Consider the following 24,991-nt stretch of genomic DNA (forward strand, 5'->3'; position numbering starts at 1 on the left):
AATTCTGGGGGCCCAAGATGAGAGATTGACCAAGAGCAATAGCTTGTTTGCATGATTGATGCTACTCTGCCCCTGATACACATTCATTGTCTAGTTTGTGTTGCTGCCCAGACTAGTGTGCATAAGTCGGTCCAGCAAAAGGGAGGGTAAATGCACCAGACTAAGAGGCAATACACCCTCCAAGGATAGTCTTTTAAGAGGAACCATTTGAGAAAGAACCACCATCCCTCTTGAATCAGCATTGTCCCATGCTCTGGATCAGGGGTATAACGTGACGTGGGAAGCAATGGCTCCCCATTGTTTACGAAGAAACCTCATGGCCCAAGCCAAGGAAATATGATTAACTTAGCCAATGCCCAATCAAGAACTAAAGACCTTAGAACCGTGTGCTGCAGAAATGACTATGCACGGACTTTACACGGACTTTGCACTGCAATAAAGACACTTTGCACAGTTCCAGGACTCAGGGGTGGTGTCGGCAGTGCAAAGTCACTTTTCCGCAGTGCAAAGTCCACGAATCAGGCCCTTTACCTGCGGGCCGTGTCTGAGACTTTTGCTACTGTGGAGGCGGGAGGGTTAGTGACTGCTTTGAGGAATAGTGGCTCATGCGCACAGATTCTATTATATTGCATTCTATTTTTTAGTATTACCAGATTCTGGTGCATCGTTGATGGCAATTAGATTGATAGCTATCTGATTTGATAGACCACACATTTTTATATCCAGAGAATCTATCATTAAAATGTACACAGCAGTTGGAAGTTGGCAGCAACTCAACCGGGAGATCATTTAAGCTATAATTCTAAATTCAAAGCACTTTTGATCTTGTTCATTTCTGATGAGCTGCAACCCTCTGGTTATGGAAAATAAGTTGTCCTTGTTAAGAAATGTCACTTGCCAATTCCACTTGAAATTGACGAACAAGAAATTGACTTTGCAAGGACTTTGCACTGCAATAAATACACTTTGCACGGCCCCGTGAATCAGGGTTTGTGTCGGCAGTGCAGAGTCGCTTTTTAGCAGTGCAATCCGAATCCCTGCTCTGCATCACCCAGCCTTCTTCCCATGAAGACACGGAAAGAGTTGCGGGATAAAACATGTCTGCGGCGAGTCAAGGGGGCAGTGAGTGCTGCTCTGCATCGTCTCTGCTCCGGCAGGTGGCAAATCATTCTATGACGAGTGGGGGGGGGGAAGGGGGTAATAATGAGCCGGTTGCTGGTGCTCTTCCTGGATCCAAGGATGGGGTTGCAGCGGTGGGTACCCCGCTGAAAGCCTCAGTGAGACCAGTATAACGAGGATGGCTGCCACTCCCTTGCCCCAATGAGTAGGAATAGAATCGTGCAGACTGGTTGCAGGAGACACACACTTTAGAAGTATGAGACATGTAATCAGTGTCTTTATTTTTTTTTTTAAGTTGTACAGGGACATAACACGAATGATAGGTTCCTTGCAAAATGTTGTGCGGGCTCCAGAGTTTCTCATTGCCCAGAGATATATACAGGCATATATCTGGGGGGACCCTGTTTAGAGATCCCTGCGCGGCAGGAGTGTTGGTTACAGTCGGCCCTAGGGACCTCAGCAGTATTAGGCTCTGGGGCTGCCTCCTTAAAGAGCCAGTTCTTAAGTGCCTGCTGGAAGGCAGTCTCTTTTGGGATGGCCATACATTGTCGGGGTGGGAAGTTACAGTGAGGGGGTGCCAGGCTGTGAATGCAACCACGCACGACTGAGTGATGCTAGTGGCTGGCTGTAATCATTAACCCGCTGTGTCCATGCAGTAAATCAGACACCCTTTGAGCCGCAAACAGCCTCGGCATTTTATTGGTGTGGGTGAGGGCTGCTGTCGCCCTCGCTGTTCCTGCGGGCCTGTATAATGGGTTTTACATGCCCCGGTCTCGGCACCTGCTGCAGGGCTTCCTCGCACGCATGCAAGTCACAATGCTTATTCAGTCACACCACTTCTCCCAAACGGAGCCTGGTATCAAGGCAAACATGCTGTTAAAACAGTTCCTGCTCGGGTGCTGTTGCCTTTCACTCATTTTTAATGCAATTATAGACAATGATTACCCTCCTTACAGGGCTTCCTGGATTTGAATGGACATGTTAATTTGCAGGCCATCTGGGCCGGGCCCCCTGCAGATTCACACGTAGGTGTGCACGCCGAGCTGAGCACGGGAGATGACTAATGATCACACCCCAAAACTACCCGTCACATATTTGCGTGAAGACTTTCCCTGAAGGTGGACAAACTAGCAGCACCCAATAAAACCTATGTCTAAGAACCCAAGCAGCCAGAGGGGGTCTCGTTCGCCACGTGTTGCTTCGGCAAACCTGCACGAGAGAACTTTTCTGTGTGCACTTTCCGTCCCTCCCCAATCCCTTCTTGCTTTGCAATGTGTATCTTTATTGGAAGTCAGATCCTGGCTGGCATCCAAAGACACAAGCAGTCAGTCTACACCGAAATGAAAGGGTGGAGCTGCTAAGATATGCGCCAATTCAAACAAGGCCTGCAATCATGTATGTGGCATCTGGATGCGTTTATACCGAAAGGATGACTCGCAGCTTCCCTCCACCAGACCCAGAGGTCCAGTGGTTACAAAAGAAAGACAAAGGGTGCAGATTTCAAGCGTCAGCACTTTTCGCAGGTCTTATTTGGGGAGTTTCTATCACACAACGAACTCTGGAGAAACTCATGTCTAAACTTTTTTTTACAGCAACTGGAAATTGAACGTGTTCTCTGCACGCTCAGGATTCACCATAGACTTTGTAGGTTTGGCTCAAATTAGGAAATATTGGCGAGCAGAATTCTGAGAAGTAGTCCATCATACTTTCTAATCAGAGGCATGCATGAAACATCTCTACCATGGACTGAGAAGAGACCGTCTGTGGGACGTTCCCTGTGCCACCCCCTCCCCATAGCATAGCGCAAAATGAGGGCTGGGGTCTAACAAAATGTGCTGAGGATTCTGAGAGTCAAATCACCAAAGCCATATCCGCAGGCCTCGTGTGCACTACAGGAGATGCCTCTGTCCCTCCCCACCTCACACACTAGCGCTGCAAATGTGCAGGTTTCTGAGAGTCAAATCACCAAAGCCATATCCGCAGGCCTCGTGTGCACCACAGGAGATGCCTCTGTCCCCCCCCCCACCTCACACACTAGCGCTGCAAATGTGCAGGTTTCTGAGAGTCAAATCACCAAAGCCATATCCACAGGCCTCGTGTGCACCACAGGAGATGCCTCTGTCCCTCCCCACCTCACACACTAGCGCTGCAAAAGTGCAGGTTTCTGAGAGACAAATAACCATAGCCATATCCGCAGGCCTCGTGTGCACCACAGGAGATGCCTCTGTCCCTCCCCACCTCACACACTAGCGCTGCAAATGTGCAGGTTTCTGAGAGTCAAATCACCAAAGCCATATCCGCAGGCCTCGTGTGCACCACAGGAGATGCCTCTGTCCCTCTCCACCTCACACACTAACGCTGCAAATGTGCAGGTTTCTGAGAGTCAAATAACCAAAGCCATATCCGCAGGCCTCGTGTGCACCTCAGGAGATGCCTCTGTCCCTCCCCACCTCACACACTAGCGCTGCAAAAGTGCAGGTTTCTGAGAGACAAATAACCATAGCCATATCCGCAGGCCTCATGTGCACCACAGGAGATGCCTCTGTCCCTCCCCACCTCACACACTAGCGCTGCAAATGTGCAGGTTTCTGAGAGTCAAATCACCAAAGCCATATCCGCAGGCCTCGTGTGCACCACAGGAGATGCCTCTGTCCCTCCCCACCTCACACACTAGCGCTGCAAATGTGCAGGTTTCTGAGAGTCAAATCACCAAAACCATATCCGCAGGCCTCGTGTGCAGCACAGGAGATGCCTCTGTCCCTCCCCACCTCACACACTAGCGCTGCAAAAGTGCAGGTTTCTGAGAGACAAATAACCATAGCCATATCCGCAGGCCTCGTGTGCACCACAGGAGATGCCTCTGTCCCTCCCCACCTCTCACACTAACTCTGCAAATGTGCAGGTTTCTGAGAGTCAAATCACCAAAGCCATATCCGCAGGCCTCGTGTGCACCACAGGAGATGCCTCTGTCCCTCCCCAGCTCACACACTAGCGCTGCAAATGTGCAGGTTTCTTAGAGTCAAATCACCAAAGCCATATCCGCAGGCCTCGTGTACACCACAGGAGATGCCTCTGTCCCTCCCCACCTCACACACTAGCGCTGCAAATGTGCAGGTTTCTTAGAGTAAAATCACCAAAGCCATATCCACAGGCCTCGTGTCACCACAGGAGATGCCTCTGTCCCTCCCCACCTCACACACTAGCGCTGCAAATGTGCAGGTTTCTTAGAGTCAAATCACCAAAGCCATATCCGCAGGCCTCGTGTACACCACAGGAGATGCCTCTGTCCCTCCCCACCTCACACACTAGCGCTGCAAATGTGCAGGTTTCTTAGAGTAAAATCACCAAAGCCATATCCACAGGCCTCGTGTCACCACAGGAGATGCCTCTGTCCCTCCCCACCTCACACACTAACGCTGGAAATGTGCAGGTTTCTTAGAGTCAAATCACCAAAGCCATATCCGCAGGCCTCGTGTGCACCACAGGAGATGCCTCTGTCCCTCCCCACCTCATACACTAACGCTGGAAATGTGCAGGTTTCTTCAGAAAGGAGTCTCTAATTAGTGGTGTAGGCCACAGAAGCTCTCTCACAAAGCATCATTGTGACACACCTCCTCACTGTATGCCTGGGAACGGTACCTATCTCATGCTAGCTTCATGCCATGCCACAATTAAAGCCATGTCGCGCGCTGCATGGTTCTACGCCAATGCCGCGCCATGATACAAGAAACTGATGCACTGTATGGTGTAGGTAAAAGCCCAGGCCCGAGAACGGGGACAGATGCAATGTCCATGATCTTTAGTGTGTTCTGATGAAGAAAACATGTAATTGGGTTCTTATGTCGCGCTTAATGCTGCAGCCCAGACTCTAAGGACGGGACCGGGTTTCGAACCCGTGCTGCTCAGAGGGATAGAGTTGGAATTGTAATTGATGGCTCACAGCTAACTTTCAACCTCCTCCCCTAAACAACGCCTGCTCAACTCTCCAAGAGCTCTGTCCACCTGCCAGGGAAGAGGAATCACACAAATCAGGCAGTTGCTAAACACCTCAACTCAAAAACCTGCCTTAAAAACTCCCGATACCGCACCACTAAGGAGAATACGGATCTCTGGCTTGCCGAGCAGCAACGCCCAGCAAACCATTAATGTATACCACATACCCAGCATATCATACAGACAACATTAAAAGCTAGCCTGCCTCTCATAGACTATCTGTGAGCAGCCACCGCTCTTCTGCACCCACTAAGCCGCCCACAATGAACAAACCAGAAGGCCAAGAGGCCATGCAACTGGTAAAAGCTGAGCTATAGCAAAACCCACTGAGACAGCAATAGCATACCATATCCTCCCCTTTCCTAGTGTTCTGTGTTGTCTTATCATTTTGCCAATGCAAGACTACATTTAAACACAGTGGCAAAGGAATGCCTGTCTGGGAAGGCATGTACCATTCAGTGCCACGAGGTTGTGGTAATGGCTGAGGGGTGCTACATAAATCCCACATAGCATAATATACAGCGGTTTTTAGTTTGGGATATTAGGTGGTGCGTGTGCCGCCTATAGGACGAAACTATTGCACTAGAGTACAGATAGGGAGAAATGGTATCTGAGGGGGGCACACAGCTTGTAGGTGTTTGGTTATTTGCCCACCGATTGCCCATTGCCATTCTAATCTATACGGCCATTCCCATCCAGTTCCCACCCCTGCCCGCCTAAAAGACCTCGTTGAACTTGCTTTACTCAAGCCTTACCATCAAACTTTGCACTTGAAGTGCCTGCCGGGATTTGTTCAAAGCAGTCTTTTGAGAGTTAATGACTTCATTGGAGCTGTAAACATGCTACAGGTTTAATCCAAATGTCTTACAATGTCTGCCTTCAGCCATTCGCTTTATAAGCACTATGCATGCCCTCCACTAAAGTCCAGTTAAAAACAAGCATTGGCAAAGCCGACAGGATTGGCTTGTGTATAAGTATTAGTCATTTTCCAAGCACTGCTATTAGATGCCCAGGGACTGGCACTATTTTCTCACCTGCTATTATCAAAGGCGAGCTAATACCTCTGGGTCAGTACCTGGCACGTGCCTTTGCCATGCCTACACAGAAGCCCAAACTGCTGGCATTGCCAGGGCTTGCTCATCATTTCCTCTTGCAGACTGTTTTCTAAACTTCTTCATTTACTTGTTGTGAGCTTTTAACACTTACCGAAAATGAGCAACACTCTTTCTTAAAGCATTGCACGCATTTGAAACACTCGGAAGTCATGGCTGTAAAGCACAAAGGGGGCGATTGTGTGATTTCCAAAGCAGGCGAGATAGCAGAGGATGGCTGGCTTATTATAGCAGCAAAGAGATACAGCCCAGAGCAGTGCGGGAGCCTTTCCCCGCAGCACACCCGCTCCCACAGCAGCTTCCAGGCCCATGGCTGTCACAGCTAGTGTGGGAGCGGCATCTTATGCCGACCAAAGACCCCCCCCCCCCTTCACTCGTGTTCTCTTTCCTGCACTCCCGGCCCCCACCAGTACACAACATTAGACACACTTCCTCTGGTTGGAAATACTTCAATGCTATCGTGTGGCACCTGCTCTTGCGATTGTCACCTTTCAATGTATTGCACAGTTTACATGCATCTTACAGAACACCCTCGCCCCCACCCCCCCGCAAAAACAAATTCGTATTTTACTTTTGACTAAAAACTAAAGGCGTTGTTATGAAACATTACAAAACTAAAAAGTAAAGGGGGGTTCATAAATGCAATACAATCCATGGTAGATGTCCAGGTCCAGGGACCCCCACTTTTACATTGCAGAGTAGATGTCTATAGACTCCTGCCAGGAAACAAGATGCTACATAGCGCCAGCAAAACCGCATCTCTACCTACAATCCCGGGGTGCAGATGAACGCTGTCATGTGTGTGTGTAAATGCGCTATACTGCAACAATGGGCACCAGATCGCAGGAACGAGTGCCGGCTCTGCCCAGGCAATCAGTCCTATGTCCCTGTGCGACGCAGGCGAGGCAGACATCACAAGAGACAGCTACTGAGACCAACAACTGCCGTACATAAACACTGCTACCCTCGGAGCCCTCCTTCGCAGCTAGGTATGCCCCCCCCCCCACACACACACCCCTTGATCTGTCGGTTTCTAATGCTGGGGAGGTGCAGGCAAGCCTCGTGGCATAAGTACAACACTGATCGTCAAAGCCAAGAACCGCTGCACTTACACACGCCTGGCCTCAGTACTAAGCATACTCACAATTCCTGGGTCTTATTGGGCGACTGGGGACTCTTCTTCGTGGTGTCCGGTGTGTACCAACTCCAGCGCCAGATTCTAACCGGACGCGCATTTTCCGAGTGAGTTAAAGTTATGCGCAAACTCCAGCCCCGGCAGTTAATGCCCGCGGGAGTGTCGTCCCTTTCAGAGCCTGCGAGTGCCCGGATCCCCTGAGCCAGTTCCGACGTGTTGGAGCCACAGAGCAGACTCGACAAAGGCACATCTGTGCACAGCACGAAGCAGAGGAGAACCCCGCTTCCTCCCCCAGCTGCAGCTGCCGCTGCGCATCCCCTCGGCAGTCTGCACGGGACGGGCTCGGCGGGTAAACACCGTGCCTGGGTCAGCTGACTCCATAATTTACCCGGGCAATGCGCTTCTACCGCCCTACTATTCCTCAGAAGCACCAATAACAACAATCGTAATGGTAACAGAGAAATATATAGCGCCTTGAGTAGAATTCCTAACACTTCCAAACACTTTAATAAATGCTGCCGTAACCCCATTTAATAAAACTCAATATTTTGACTTGGAAATCAGACAACTCGGTCTACTAAGATTTGAACCCGTGGACTGCAGCTTTGCTCATAAAACTCGCTAGCTGAACTATTTTGCCAGCAGCTAAACCCGAGATATTTTACTTGCTTCAGAAGTTATATGAAATAAGTTCCCTACATAAAACTATAGTTCTCCAGCATTGGTAGCTTTCATAGATAGTCATAGTCGTTAGGCTGCAAATCGTCTCCATAGATTTAACCCACAAGTTAAAAGAAAACTGCAGCACCGTATACAGAATATCTGGGGATACAGGGAGTCATCACAAATTGGGGGTTTCCCGGCGGTAAATCCTTCTATTCAATGCCTGATCCATGGCCAAAAACAGACAAAAGCATCTTTTACCTTCTATCCTCTGACAATCCCGATCTCATCTTCATCACTGAAACATAGTTCACTGACAATTACAAACCAGTGGCACACAAGGATTTCCCCCCAAGACTATATGCTCATCTACCTCAACAGACCTTCCCGTGGCGGCAGAGTAGCCATCCTACACAAATCGCACATCTCCATCTCATTCACAGCTGTGAATCCCTTCTGGTCAGAGTTTTCCTGATGCCCACTAGGTCACACAGCTTCGTACTCATCTACAGGCCTCCGGGATATGACAGACATTTTGCCAACCATCTTTGTGACTCACTGGCTACCACTTTGGTCAACCAGCCAGCACTCAAAATTCTGGGGAGCTTCGATATCTGGTTTGACATGCCCAATAACCTCATGACACAACACCTAGTTGACAGCCTTGAGGCACTCAACCTATCCCGGCACACAACAGTTCCCAACCCACATTGGAGGCCACACCCTTGACACAATCTTCAGCTCCTCCGACCTCGTCTCAGTGTCCAGACCCAAACCCCTCATCTGGTCAGACCACTGAGCCTTACCTTTCTCTGTCTGCACTCCCGCCCCACCACCCAAGGCCCACTCTGTCCCCCACATGTTCACAAATCCTGGAACAAGGTCAAGGTACTGCCTGGCCTGGCTGAAGCCCTGCTACACACACTCCCACCCTCAGATGAACCTCCACCTATCGAATCCTTCGACACTTGACTTAATGACTCACTCCTCCCCCTTAACCCCTCCTGCCCCGCTCCCACCCGCAATGGACCTACCCCCACATGGTTCACGCCCCAACTGAAGACTTTCAAAACAGAAAACCGCTCCCTCGAGCGCAAAAGGTGAACATCCAATACCCCTCTTAATAGAACCATGCTCGCCCACCAACACCGTAACTACAAATCTGAGATCCGAAAGGCCCAAAAAAGCCTACTACAATAAAAGAATCGTGAACTGCTGCAACAGTAGCAAAGAGCCCCACAGGATTATCTTGGAATTCGTGAAGCCCCGCTGCACCACTGCCCCAGACCGCGTCCATGCAAACACTCTGCAACTCCCTCTCCCAACACTTCCACAGTACAGCACTGAATAGAACGGACGCCATTAATGCCAAACTTTCCAACCTCACCCTCGACCCACCACCCGCTCCTCTATATCGTTATTCCCCCAACCCAGTAGCGCCATGCTTCAACTCCTTCAACCCCATCTCCAGTGAGGAGTTCCTCAAACTATTATCCAGCAGCAGACATTCCGGGTCCCCCCTTAACCCCTGTCCTGCCACTCCCCTAAAAGAAATCTTCACCTCAACCTATATAGGACAACAGGCTAGGACCATACTCACTGACTCACTCACCTGTGGCACCTTCCCAGAACCGTTCAAAGTAGCACATGCCAAACCCCTTTTGAAAAAAGCTGCTCACGACCGCTCCAGCCTACCAATTACAGGCCCATCTCCAGCACCAGATTCCTGGCGACTCTCATTGACCGCTCTGCTTACTCTCAGTTCAACCTTTTCTCTGAATCCAACAACCTACTTCACCCCACTCAGTCAGGCTTCCAACCACCGTTACTAATAGAGGGAAATCAGGTATAGTTACAGGTTTCAGGGGAGCAAACCTGACATTATCTATCCAAAACTAAATTAAAGCTCCCGTACCTAGAATGGTGTGGACATTAACTTTGCTGGATTGCTAAAAAGATCACACTCAAAAGTAATTGAAAGACAGTACAAAATCGAAGTCTAATGAAAATACAACCTGACTTCTTTTGAAAATGTGATTGATAATGCAATTTTAATAAAACTCATACAAATATTAAAACCAACTTGTATAAAGTTGACATATAAAAACTCACACGTAACAGAACAATGACAAATGTTTGCAATGTAAGGTACTGAATGCTATTAGCCAGATAGCTGCAACAGGGCGAAAAACACAGATTATATCAAGCTCCTATTGTACATACAAATTTGTAAATAATTGTATACTTTTAAATACATCCAGTATACAGTTTTAGTTGAATAAACACAACAACCACACAAGACGTGTAAATAGAGACCTTCTTTGTTGGGTATCTCTAATTGTGATGCCTTAGTCATAGAGTACCTAAAGTGCATCCATGGAGTACTTATCCGAAAGTAAATACTTCACATTAGTATCTAGCCAAAAAGCCCAACATGTTTCGTTCCAATGGTCCAAATAGGTTGATAATAGGAACTTCTTCAGGGGAGAAGATTAGTTTTTGTGTGGGGGTCAGGGTAGAAAATACTCCCAGCCCAAGTTGAAACGGTTGCTGTCAAGCTGTCGTAGAAGTGTGAAATCTTATTCTATGTTTTATAGTGGATAATTCAAATTGGAATTCCTTCTTGATTCTCGGATTGCCTGGAGGTGCTGACGGAGCTCGACTTACACAGAGGGGTTACTACGAACCCCTGACTGTATACTGCTACCAGCCGCAGTTTAGGAGGAAGACATTCTGTGGAACTACAACATTTAATGGTGATGATTCGGACTTTCCAATCTTAACATGAGAAGGATTCAAGTAAATCTTCCTGCACAAGGAGAGAAATGGTACATAACCCTGTACGTTTACATCAACGAGACTCTAACAAATATTTTCAACCCTTGATAACTCTTTGAGATCATGAGTGAAGTCCCAAGATTCCTACTGGAGACCACAGCACTGTGATTATTCGCAGTATTTATGGACCATTTACCAACACAAAGAGACGGTGTGTCCTGGATTGTTTCTCTTGCATTGTTATCCAGACTACAGTGACATTTCCAATTTGAATTATCCACTATAAAACATAGAATAAGATTTCACACTTCTACGACAGCTTGACAGCAACCGTTTCAACTTGGGCTGGGAGTATTTTCTACCCCGACCCCCACACAAAAACTAATCTTCTCCCCTGAAGAAGTTCCTATTATCAACCTATTTGGACCATTGGAACGAAACATGTTGGGCTTTTTGGCTAGATACTAATGTGAAGTATTTACTTTCGGATAAGTACTCCATGGATGCACTTTAGGTACTCTATGACTAAGGCATCACAATTAGAGATACCCAACAAAGAAGGTCTCTATTTACACGTCTTGTGTGGTTGTTGTGTTTATTCAACTAAAACTGTATACTGGATGTATTTAAAAGTATACAATTATTTACAAATTTGTATGTACAATAGGAGCTTGATATAATGTGTGTTTTTCGCCCTGTTGCAGCTATCTGGCTAATAACATTCAGTACCTTACATTGCAAACATTTGTCATTGTTCTGTTACATGTGAGTTTTTATATGTCAACTTTATACAAGTTGGTTTTAATATTTGTATGAGTTTTATTAAAATTGCATTATCAATCACATTTTCAAAAGAAGTCAGGTTGTATTTTCCTTAGACTTCGATTTTGTACTGTCTTTCAATTACTTTTGAGTGTGATCTTTTTAGCAATCCAGCAAAGTTAATGTCCACACCATTCTAGGCTTCCGACCACACCACGGAACAGAAACCAGTCTGATTTCGATCTGGGATAACCTCAAAGTCTCTGCCGATTCTTTAGGATGCACAGCACTGGTTCTCCGTGACCTCTCAGCAGCCTTTGACACCATTAACTACTGAATCCTCCTTGACCGACTCCACTCCCTAGGAATCCAAGGTTCCTTAACAACAGGAAACAAATCCCTTTCCTCGCCCCCTTTACCTCCCCGGCTCGCCCTATGAACACCAGATTACCCCAAGGCACTTGCCTCTCACCTCTCCTTTTCAACCTCTACATGACCTGTTCCCATGGATCATCCGCTCGTACAACAACACCTGCTATAATTACACAGATGGCGCCCAAATTATCAGGAAAATCCCCAAAACGAGCTCCGATCCACGACCTGACCTAGCAGCTTGCCTAAGAGATATATATATAAACCTGTGGATGACAAGAAACCACCTCCTCCTTAACCCTGGGAAAACAGAGATCATGGTGTGTGGCAACACAGCTCTACTCCAGCAAACACTCCCCTGGCCGCCCTCCCTTGGCACCCCTCCCCATACCTCCAACACAGTCAAAAACCTTGGCTGAACTATGGACTCAGGCTTAACCCTGTCCCACCAGATCAATAATGTATCCAAATCCTGTCACTACCATCTCAGGCTTCTGAGACGCATATTCCCCTACCTCAACTACCCCAACAGACTGGCATCCATTATGACCATTGTCATGCCCAGACTTGATTATGAGAACTCCATGTACCTGGCTGCACCAGCCTACCAACTGAACAAACTCCAAAGAGTCCAAAACGCAGCTGCTAGACTCCTTCTTGCACTGGGACGAAGGGACCACATCTCGCCTACTCTCCGCACCCTTCACTGGCTCCCGATTGGACGAAGGGCCACGTTCAAAATCCTATGCATTACCCACCGAGCAGTGCACAAGGCCGGCCTGGCATACTTTCAAGAGAAGATTATGCCCTACTGCCCAGCACGCACTCTAAGGTCAAGCACGGCCCTCCTTCTAGTGACTCCAGCCTCCAACTCAGCCAGACTTGGTAGGTCGGCCTACTCTACCTTGGCGCCAACACTGTGGAACTCTCTGCCTCCACACATTCGACACAACCAAGACTACATAGCCTTCCTTAAAGCCTTGAAAACCTGGCTTTTTCCTAACCCATAAAGAAACCGCCAAAGGCCACTAATCCCTACACCAATGGCATGTTTTAAAAAATGACAGCATCATCTTGAAAACAGGAACAGTCAGGCCATGAGAGCCGGCCAATAAGACATTGCCTCGGAAAATAGGAACTGCTGGGGGACGAAAGTTGACCCTAGAAGCTGACAGGCTCTGGGCCAGTCAGCTACGGGCTCTTCAAACCACAGCTCGACCAACAACGGCCTCTATGCCATCTAGTTGACATCTTTCGCTGTCCCCTATGAAGCAGTGTCAAGCCCTAGCATTCTGGGTATCAATCAGAGAGTCAACACTCCAGAGCCCCATAGCACTTATGATTTACTCATCACGGGTGGATCACATCTTGCCACCTACCAGTCACACAAGGTGATATATGATCAAATAAGACAGCCCTGGTCTACCTAGCAACAAGGCCAAGTAACCCTGCACCGGAGGCAAACAACGACTATGCCGGGTGGGACTCCCTGGAGAGTTTTAGCTGCTATATCATACGATATGCTATATCATACGATAACACCATAACTGTGAGGAACCACCCAGCCTCCCACCACAAACTAAGACCAGGGACCCGGAAATCGGGCTTGTTATACTTACAACAGAGCCTCTGGAAAATAGACTCTCCAACCAGGCTAACACAACATATTCTGCACAAGCCAGATATTCTCTCGGAAATCTTCTACCATGAACCACCAGGACAGACAACCTGGCTCACCAAGCTTCAAAAAGCAACCGGGAACGGAGGCCTCCAACAGGTAATCACAGACACTCATTCCAACCAATATGCTCACTCTCCACTTTACACCAACAAACAATAGAACGCAGCTATACACCTCAATCAATTTCAGCCTAGCTGCACACATACCTACACTACTCCCTGAACACCTCAACAGTCAGTTAAAACGCAGCTATCCCCATGAAAGAAATTGGCCTATCTGCACATATAACCTCTTACACAGGCCCTACTTTGCTGCACACAATACCCTGATCTCACACAACCACTGCACCGCACCTAGCATTAGAATGCAGCCAACCCTGCACAAACCAATCTGGCTGCACACATACCAAGTTCACCCAAGCCCTATATTCTACCCTACTGTCTCCACTAACCTGAACTGCGGTCCCCAAAGGCGTTCAACCCACAGCGCTTTGAGATCATACTAATGGTATATAAGGCGCTATACAAATTCACTGTAACATAACGCTAATTAACGCTAATAGCGTTACCGCACCAGTTTCAGCAAGGCTGTAACCCATTTTATTCGGAGTCCATAGGACTCTATGGGGCATTTTAGGTGCATTTACTGCGGCACAATAAATGCACTGAAAATGGGCAGAAAGTCAGCGGATTTACGTCCAGCTGAAAGCTGGAGGTGGATGTCCCAACGTTCCACTCAAACTTGGGATTGGGCAGAGGGGTAAGACAGCGTTAATAGCGTTAATGTTGCATTTGCACCGCTTCGCCCAACCCGTGATGAGCCCCATTGACAGTAAAAACATACATTTGCTGCACTAATCTTGCTGATTTGATAGTTACTAGGAAAGCAGTCTTCCAGGAAACATACTTGAGCAGTGCCTAGAGCACAGGCTCAAAGCGACTGACCATATTAGTTTTGCGAATACTGTGTTTAGCTTCCATTTGGGGAGAACAGAGTTGGTTGGTCTATATTTCTTGTACATTTAGTGGAGCTCCCACTTCTAGGAGGACGTTGTTCTCTTGCTCAAGGCATCCGCTATGACATTCTCCGCCCCGGCTACATATGCAGCTGTCAGAGTCACGTTGTTGTCCAGAGCCAAGAAGCACGGCCACACTGCTTCAGTGCACAGAGGCAATGACCCCATAACACTCCTTTTATTGTGGTAATGCATGGCCACTGTGTCGCCCGTTAGGACCAGTACACACTTGCCCCGCACTGAGGGGAGGAATGCATCCAGATCCAGCCGATCATTCTGAATTCCACTAAAGACCATAGTCTGCTCACCGTCAGATCTAGCAGGTGAGTGCAAGCTCACGACTAGGGTCTGGGCAAAATTGTGAAATTCCATTCTGCCTGCCGAGCAAGCGAAATCTGAAAGATTTCAATCTGTTTTGCTGAAATCCGCAGTCCTGCCAGCCCTGTGTATTAAAAAGAGTGACGCAAAGTTTTGCGTGCCTTCTCGTGACCCAAAACGAGCCGCACAAAGTTTCTCATGCAACTGCGTAGACCTAGCATGAAGAGTGGAACAAAGTTTCTCGATCTGCTGCGCGAACCTAGCACAAATCAAAAAGAGCAGAACAAAGTGACTCGTGTCGCTGCGCGAAGGTACTACGAATCAAAAAGAGCACCGATCATGGAAAAGCTTGCAAAGTTTCTCGCGCCGCTGCACAAAAATATCATTGGTCAAAGAAGACCCGCCCGAAGTTTCTAGTGCCACTGCATGAAACTAGTACAGATTGAAAAAATACCTGCACAGATTTTTTGGTGTCATGAACCTAGCACGGATCGATAAAAGACCTGCACAAAGTTTCTCGTGTCACTGCACGAACCGATCTTGAATCAAAAACCCTTGTGAAGTTTTTCTTGTTGCTGCATGAAACTGGCATGGATCGAAAAAAAAAAGACCAGTGAAGTTCCTTGTTGCTTGACATGAAGCTAACATGGGAACAAAACAACGCGCACTGTGCGAAACCGTACAAAATTTCAGTGGCGGCGGCAAAGTAATGCAGCAGGACGCAGGAAGAGAGAAGCAGCAGGACACACGAGAAGCATCTGAAGAGTCCATGGGAACAGGCACAGTGAACCTGGAAAGACGGAAGGGTGGTGGTGCGACCTGTAGTAGATGGACCGTCGGGTCTGACAACGGTGCAGAGACTGCCTACCATAGCCTACAGAACCACGTAGGCCGAATGTGTGGAGAGTACAAGAGACTGCGGTGGTGGCGTGACCTGTCGTGGGTGGACCGAGGGGTCTAACAACTACACAGATACCACCAGCAGTAACTGACCGTGGAGAGAAGCAGGCCGCAGAAGCAGCACAAAAGAAAAGGGTGTTGTGCTGGGGAACCGAGAGGGATTCAAGGAACATCTTCGTCGTCCCAGTGGGGGCAGGATAAAGAATATAAAGAAAGCCAAATCTGTGACAACCTGCGTAAAGTTATTTAAAGTTTTGCTGAGAACTATAAGAGACATTGGGGAACCAGCTAGGAGAAAGGAGTTATTCTCCTATCCCCACGAGGATCCTGCAGAACTGTTTTGTTTGATTTATTTGGTTACAAAAAAAACAGAACTTTATGGATGCTTTATTTTGAGAAAAGCTGGGCATATTTGGGACAATTTACATCCAGGTGAAGCGAGTCATTCTCCTGGGTCACAAGCAGAACTTTTTTATTCTTTATTATAATGACAGAGATAGCGTAGCAGCCTTTTTGACTGGAACAATGCCTTCTGATGGACTTACACAGACTTCCTGACGTGCACCTGAGTTTCTTTAGTTTAGGTAGGTAAATCCCATTAGAGTTAGGGACAGATATGTTTATTTTTGTGTTGAATAAAAGTTTATAGCAATCATCATGGAACCACTTGGTAAGTCTCGTCATTCCTTGTCGCCACCGGGCGTCGAGGTGGAGCCTGCTTTACCCTTGGTGCAGAAAAAGTTTCCAAAGATAGCTGCACTGGAGATAGACTACTGTGGGTGAGGAATTCGTGGGAGGAAAGAATCCAGTAGAAATGGGCAGATGTAGACAAATCTTTTAGGCAAGCGAAATCACTATGAAAATGGTGCTCCATGAGTTCATGTGGTAGGACCATCAGAATCTGCAGATGAGAGACATGTGCAGATGGGTCGAAACCAAAGCAGAAAGCACCTCAGATGGCTCTAGGCATTTTAGACCAATTGTTCTGACTTGTTCTGACTTGTTCTTGCTTCTTCTCAGAGCATGCAATTCTCATTGTCGATGGGTGGCCCATCATCAGTGCCATTGTTGACAGTGTCATTGAAAAGCTAAAGTCCAATATTCTGTTGATGGCAGTAGTGCTGTCCCCTTAACAGGTCAGATGATGTCGGACACCAATAATGTCTTAGACATACTGCCACATATGGTTTCAGAAATCCACAGAGGAAATAGATGTAAGGTGCTTTATTAAAATTCCTATAACAATATTTTAAACCACTGGTCTGGGTGGTTGAAACTAAGGAATACCTTTGGCTCTCTCCTGCATCATGTGGTGCACCCTCTAACCTAGCCCAAGCATCCCTAGCCTCCCAGAATGTCCCAGATGTATCCCAAGCACAGAAACCCCTACTCTCTTTCTAATCTGGGAGGGAAACATTAGGGCAATGGTCGTCTCTAACTCCCTCAGGGAATTTCTAATTGATTCTCTCCCTTGGGTCAGCAGACTGATTTCACCAAGGTTTCTTCACCAGTGTTTCCCTTGCACACTCTACCGCACTCTGTCTATTTCTCCATCTGTCTCAATCTCCTCTCTCCTCCTATGATGTTCCTTGTCTCTCTCTTGCTCTCTACCTTTAATCTTCTCCTCCTCGCACTTCTCTGCCCCTTCTATCAACTCCTCTCTACTTCTCCCTCTCCTTCTCATCTAATTTATTTTATGCCACCATCTCACTGCCTGCACCTCTCTCCCCTCACCTCACTCCCCTCTCTTTCTCTATCTACAGCCTCTACTCTCTCCCTCTATGAGCCCTGTCTACTTGTCTGTCTTCTGACCATATCATACTCTCTCTACCTGTCTCTCCCTAATACCTTCCTCCGTCTTTCCACCCTCCCCAATACAACCATCTTTCACTTTCTCACTGCTCTCCCGCCCCACTCATTCCAACACTTACACTTGGATCACTCTCTAAATCCTCCACTTCGTACCTTCTCTGTATCTCTTTCACTCACATTTTACACCACACTATACTCAGCTAGTACCACTATCTCTCATAAAATACCTTTCCTGCACTCTCTCAGAACACTGCAATAGTCTCCTCGGCACTCCACTACACTGTTTGCCCTCCACCCAGCCTCTTAGTCCACCAGCACTCCACTTGACCAGAGCTGAACATCTTTCAATCTCCTCTGTGCTGGCTGGGCTTTTATAGCACAGTTTACCCACTTCCAGCAATCCTCCCGACTCCCATTGGTCTCCCTGGTCACCTGCTCCTCTTGGCCAATCTCTGTCTAAGCCATCCCTCACGGGGTTGGAACTTCCCTAGGCAGGCTTTTAGAAGGACTTTAGCCTCAACCCCTTTTCAATCTCCATTTGCAGGGTGGCAGCCATATGCCCAGGCTGCTAATTTCCCTTGTGTCTTTCTCCATACGCTGGTGAGTTTAATTTTCAATTGGGGTTGGGCAGGATTTCTGTGTCTCCCCTGCTCCTCTGCCTCCCTGCTACCTCTCAGTTTGTTTTCTGTTGCCCCACCATTCCCCTTGGAGCCATCTGGGATTGGCAGGTCCGGTGTTGGGTGTCTCATCCACTTTTGGTAGGAAAATTACCAGTCCATTCCATGCCTGGTCTCGATTCCATTCCCCTGGTTCGTGTGTGGATTTTCTTGGTTGCACCAAGGTGCATTATGCTCTGAAAAAGGCAGAAGAGAACTCTGGCCAGCAGAGAGTTTGACAGGCCTTGTGGATGGGACAGTGGTACCAGCGATCATATACAATGCACAGTCCAGTGGGGTAGAGACTGCCCCCACCCCAGCTCCCTCAATCCACCTATGGGGTAGGACCGGCTCTCGTAAACTGCCAGGTAGGGCGCTCATCCCAGGTCAGTAGTGGTCACTGTTCCCACCTGACAGAATCATAACCCTCACAATGTCACAAATATGCACTAGTGCTATCCTCGTCACCAAGCCCGTGGGTGATGCCTCAGTATCACCTTTTGGAATTACATGTCAACAGAAGTGTGGTGATGAGAGATCCATGTGCAAGTTACTCGCGGATGAGGGCCTTTGATGGTGTCCAGTTCCATGAGTAGATGATTGTGTTGTAGATGAGTGGTCCCCATGCCGGAGCTTGGTAACTGGCTTGCTCATCAAGGCACAACCCAGTGACAGGTCTTACATGACATGGGAGATGCATTCTCTCATGATAATGAGAGAGGCTCAGAAGGAACAACAGTTCAGGCCTGGATCAGGGTATCCCTGATACCCTTTTCCCTTACCAGAGAGGTTGCCGTCTCCAGACTAAGCGCTCTGCTGCCCAGGTGTCCTGTCCAGGAATTCTTTTCTTTTTCAGGAGGGGAAGAGTGAAGCTTTTGGTACTCAGGTTCTGAAACGGGGTTGCCCCATCAGGCCTGTCTGTGAGGGAAGTGAAGGTATCACATATTTCAGATGTTTCCATTGTGTGGTGAGGGTGGAGACAGTGTACATTCTACATACTAGTCCTCCATATAAACGTTCTTCAGACCACAGGGCTGAGAGGATTTGAGAGTGATTTTCAACGTTTTTTTCTAGTTCAGCAACACTCTCCTCAGGGGCTCTGAAAGGCCACCCATGTGGGCAAACAAGGCAAATACTTCTCAAAAGGATAGTCTCATCTGCAGTGTTTCAAAAATTAAAAATGAATCTTCTGTAGTTACAGAATTGATTGAAAGTCATTTAATGAAGAAGGTCATTGCCCTGAGAATTCCCCTCATAAGGTGTTCAGTAAGACACATCTGAAGATGGCCTTCATGGGCACAGCTAAATCCAATTGACTGCAATGGCTTTAGGAGAAATGGCACACATGAGGTAGCTAGTCTGCATATCGTGCTGCAGCGTTCTTTTAATTGCTACACTGGGGATTCCCAGCATGACAACAGAGAATATTCCATGCATGTGAATCTAGGATAGGACAGCTCTAATGCTAGAAAAGTGAGACAACCGACCAGGTGTCTTACTTATGACATTACATATATATCAGATTATACTTATCTATATTTATAAAAGTGAAAATGTGCGGGTGGCTGGGTTTGTGGGAAAGCGTTGTTCCTTGTACAATTCCACACTGTTTCACCAATCTGCACCAGATTTTGCATAGTTGCCTGTTAGGACCCTCCAGACAATACTGGCTACATGACATATAGACACCCCACCCTTTTCCCTGGATTTCAGCACAAGTCGAAATTTGTTTGTGGGCTTGTGGCATGGCGAAGCATTCTTCCTTATACAATTCCACACTGTTTACCAATCTGCACCAAATTTTGCATAGTTACCTGTTAGGACCCACAGGACATTACTGGCCACATGGCATGTGGACACCACACCTCTTCACCAGGATTTCAGCACAATTCAACATTTATTGGTAGGTTTATGGCTTGGCGAAGCGTTGTTCCTTTTACAATTCCACACTGTTTCGCTGATTTGCACCACCTTTTGCATAGTTGCCAGTTAGGAGCCTCCGGATATTACTGGCTACATGGCCTTTGGACAACCCACCCCTTTCCCCGGAGTTTAGCACCTTCACACATGAGACGGTGCCTGAAATTGGCATAACATCAATGTGGTCGTAGAACGACAGGTCTCAACACGAGGAACACAACCTGAGGTCCATATGGGACCTCGAAAACCACCTTCCAATGCCCTAGGATGCACGGTTTCCGAGATATTTGCACCACAATGCACCACAACGAACTGCACCACACCAGGGTGAGGTGACAGTTGGGGAGGGAGCACAGAAGATCCCAGTATGCAGCAGCACACCAACCCTCGCCCCCCCCCCACACTCCAACGCCTGCTCTGGTGTATGTCAGCCAGCCACATGCGCCCATTCTCAGTCCAGTTTACTTCAGAGTGCAAAGCACATCAAGCGATAAGCAAATCGGAACAGCGACCTGCATGATCATTGATTTTCAACAATTGAGTTTTGTCATGTCTGTCTACAGAACATATTCGGAGAACGGGTACTTTTTGCTAGTTATGAATATAAACTGAACTGTTAACCAAGGACAACAGTGCAGCCTAACCATGTTCTGCTCTTTGGGGTCAGCTTCACTGATAAACCAGCAGATTACAGGTATAGGGACCAATACATTACAATATAAGCCTGTAGTGACTAATAAAGGCAGTAGAGGCGAGTAGCAATCAAACCAAGAAATGATTGTCGCCACTGCAGCATTCATTGAATTTTCCACTACAGCTATTGCTCCCATGAACTAATACTCAAACCTAAAACGAGCAGAGTTAGTAAGAACCTGCAAGCTCCCACATATAAAACGTGCGTTTTGTGCTGGAAAAGAAAGAACATCATTTTCCCACCCCACTGCCGGTGGAGTGGCAGGGAAGCATGCGTGGCAGGCTATCGGTGGAGTAAAGGCTGCGTGAGGCCACCACCCCTCTGGACTTGTGTGTCTGGCGAAGCAGGAGAGATGGGAAGAGCAGTAGATACATGCATTCATTGTACATCATGACTTGGGTCTCAGCCTCTTTTGTGTCAGAGGTCAGCCCCACAGGCCCCAGGTGCACCAGGCACATGGCACCCTAGCCACTGCCCACCTCTCCTACCTTTAACACTTTCTGGGAGTATGGTACACTCACTGGGCAACTACTAGCCGCAACATACACAGTTTCAAATTAGACAATTTGTATGACATTAAAAACATGTCCCGGCTTTTCCAAAGTTTTTAAATTGTCCAACCAAGTTCTTACTCAAAGAATGCAACTTGACCATCAGGGTCTATTCTAATTGTCTGTATGGTTTAATCATGATCACAATCAGAATCAGTGGCCCTCATTACAAGTCAGGCGGTGGACCATGGTACTATTAGCACCATGGTCCATGCCGGATTCCGCCATGGTGGATAGCGGAATTACCGCCCCATTCCAAGGTGAGTGGGGCGGTAATTCCCCATTCACCATTTGCCCTTCCCCATTCCCATTTTTGCCCCATAGGGCATAATAGGGATGGGGAAGGCGCTAATTACGGCACCGTAAATTACGGTGTCGTAATTAGCACCAAGGTCGCTTAGCGCCTTGGACTTTAACGCCTGCAAAAAGCAGGTGTTAAAGTGTGAATGAGGCGTTAAGGGTTAATGGCGCCGACGGCGCCGTTAAACCCTTAACGCCTGACTTGTAATGAGGGCCATTGAGTAATACACTAAGGGCCTCATTACACGGTAGGCGGTAAGGGTTTACCGGTACCGGTATTTTACCGGTACCGGTAAATCCTTACTGCCTTACTACGAGGTCCCTTTGCGGGTTGGGGAATTTAACGCCTGCTTTTTGCAGGCGTTCAAAACCAACCCGCAAAGGGACCAGTGGAGCTAATTACGGTACCGCAATTTGCGGTACCGTAATTAGCGCCTTCCCCATTCCCATAGAGCCCTATGGGACAAAAATGGGAATGGGGAAGGGCAATGGTGGAAGGGGGAATTACCACCCCGTCAACCTTGGAATGGGGCGGTAATTCCCCTTTCCACCAAGGCGGTGCCGGTATTTTACCGGCATGAACCATGGCGCTAATAGCGCCATGGTTCACCGCCTACCGTGTAATGAGGCCCTGGGTCGTGTGTGGATTTTCTTGGTTGCACCAAGGTGCATTATGCTCTGAAAAAGGCAGAAGAGAACTCTGGCCAGCAGAGACTTTGACAGGCCTTGTGGAAGGGACAGTGGTACCAGCGATCATATACAATGCACAGTCCAGTGGGGTAGAGACTGCCCCCACCCCAGCTCCCTCAATCCACCTATGGGGTCGGACCGGCTCTCGTAAACTGCCAGGTAGGGCGCTCATCCCAGGTCAGGAGTGGTCACTGTTCCCACCTGACAGAATCATTCACCATTTGCCCTTCCCCATTCCCATTTTCGCCCCATAGGGCATAATGGGGATGGGGAAGGCGCTAATTACGGCACCGTAAATTACGGTGCCATAATTAGCACCAAGGTCGCTTAGCGCCTTGGACTTTAACGCCTGCAAAAAGCAGGCGTTAAAGTGTGAATCAGGCGTTAAGGGTTAACAGCGCCGACGGCGCCGTTAAACCCTTAACGCCTGACTTGTAATGAGGGCCATTGAGTAATACACTAAGGGCCTCATTACACGGTAGGCGGTAAGGGTTTACCGGTACCGGTATTTTACCGGTACCGGTAAATCCTTACCGCCTTACTACGAAGTCCCTTTGCGGGTTGGGGAATTTAACGCCTGCTTTTTGCAGGCGTTAAAAACCAACCCGCAATTTGCGGTACCGTAATTAGCGCCTTCCCCATTCCCATAGAGCCCTATGGGGCAAAAATGGGAATGGGGAAGGTGAATGGTGGAAGGGGGAATTACCGCCCCGCCAACCTTGGAATGGGGCGGTAATTCCCCTTTCCACCAAGGCGGTGCCGGTATTTTACCGGCATGAACCATGGCGCTAATAGTGCCATGGTTCACCGCCTACCGTGTAATGAGGCCCTAAGTATCAATTTGATCAAATTTCACACACTTCCCAATCATGCATAAGAATCAATACCACCGAGAAACAATGGTCACCCGCCCCGACTTATCACCATTTACATCTTCGTGGAGAAAATCCCTTTTAAGAGGAAAGATTACTGGGGCGAATCTTCACCTTGCCTTATCTCCCTCCGGCCCTCCATGCAGGAGTGAATTTCGACAAAACATCTTAATGGCAGCCTATCAAATGAATCTTAAAGCAAAGGATGAGGCAAGGCCGTCAGGACCTCCTTCTTGGCTGAAAGAGCGGACCTGTCAGGGATCGGGGTACACTGTCGGAGACTTTCCTTCTGGTGAACCACCTATTGACGCCAAGCCTCAAGGGCAAGGCAATTGCCAGCAAGAGCTTCCACTGAAAGGAAACTGTAGACCTGGGAGGTATCAAGAGTATCCTACCAGAGAGCCTCTTTCTGGTCACCCGGCTAATTATGTTGCACAGACATTAAAATGCCAATGCTGTCCAGGTCCAGGTCATTGGTAGCAGTTCCCGGCAGGCCGCTTGATTCTCTTCCTCCTGCGACGCTGCCCACCTGCGAGTCCCTCCACATCACTGTGTACAGCGTGAAGAGGACACAGCAATAAAGGCACTCATTGACTGGACTGACAATACTTTTTTATTCCTTCTTGGCATGTTTAAATGGCCAAACGGAAGGCAATGCCCTGACTGTCTCTACCCCCGACAGTAAAGAAGTAAGATACATATTCTGCCCCAATTCAAAAAGGAAATGATCTAATTGAATACCTTGCCATATAAACAAGGGTGGAGCAGAAACAACACACACATTGATAATGAGATCATCACTCCCAAATCGATCTTAGACTCCCACATTAAAGATGAAGCAAGTGGAGTAACAATTCAGTGATAGTCCAGCACTCTGGGTAACCCTTAGCAAGCTGGGAATACATCAGAGAAAAAAAGCAACAAAAGCTAGCATTCATGCTGCAAAACGGGCCACAAAAAGAGTTGGGACCCCCTGGTGACTTTAGCAAGTGGGCTAAGGATGCAGGCTCCCTGTAAACTGTGATAGATGCCCATATAGCGAAACTCCACATCGGTACCACCAAGAAGGAAGTGCTCACCTTCTGGTCAGCACTGCGAAGCATCCTTACCATAAGGATATGCCAGTTCTGGTACACCACCTAGAGGATGGGCACCAGGGAGTAAGGGCTGATAGAAATGTGAGCATCAATAGTTGTGACCCTGTGCTTTTAGTGAATGAATGTCAGTAGGACAATGTCCTACTGGAGCCAAGCCACAACATTGCGCCTAACTCTTTAGCTAGTATGAACATACATTAATGTTTTGTGCCTTTGATCAGAAGAGTGCAATTCAGAAGGAAATACTGAACTGTATTGACGGGGCAGCTCCATAAGGAAACCAGGGAAGCGCTGGCACATGCTCAGAATGCCTTCCTCGCTGGGGGGGCTATTTACAAAGGAAGTCGTAACCTCACTGGTGTAGTCAAGGGGTTCAGAAAGAAGGCGGCATCACTTCAGGCTCTGATTGAACACGTTTCTTTAAACTGAAGATGTTTGCCCTGGTCGTAAGTCTAATCGTTTGATTCAAGGAAAACAAAATCTAACATGCCCAAGGAAATGGCTGCTGTTTCTGTACCTCCCATTGTTACTATAGGTAATGCTTTGAATGG

General features: G+C 47.9%; 1 protein-coding gene across 3 annotated transcripts in view; it reads right to left on the reverse strand.

Annotated features, from left to right (window-relative positions):
* DENND2C (DENN domain containing 2C) overlaps positions 1 to 24,991 on the reverse strand; it is a 463,255-nt gene that overhangs the window by 394,903 nt on the left and 43,361 nt on the right. Inside the window, exon 1 of one of the 3 annotated variants that reach the window (XM_069633399.1) lies at positions 7,369 to 7,691. The exons of 1 other annotated variant lie outside the window; for it this stretch is intronic. The gene's annotated coding sequence lies outside the window, so the exon portion shown is untranslated. Of the gene's footprint in view, positions 1 to 7,368; positions 7,694 to 24,991 lie in introns of those variants that run through there. One more of the 3 variants, XM_069633396.1, reaches the window with a different exon arrangement.

Source organism: Ambystoma mexicanum, chromosome 13 (assembly GCF_040938575.1).
Source record: "Ambystoma mexicanum isolate Mex_15411 chromosome 13, UKY_AmexF1_1, whole genome shotgun sequence".
In the NCBI taxonomy this organism is placed as follows: Eukaryota; Metazoa; Chordata; class Amphibia; order Caudata; family Ambystomatidae; genus Ambystoma; species Ambystoma mexicanum.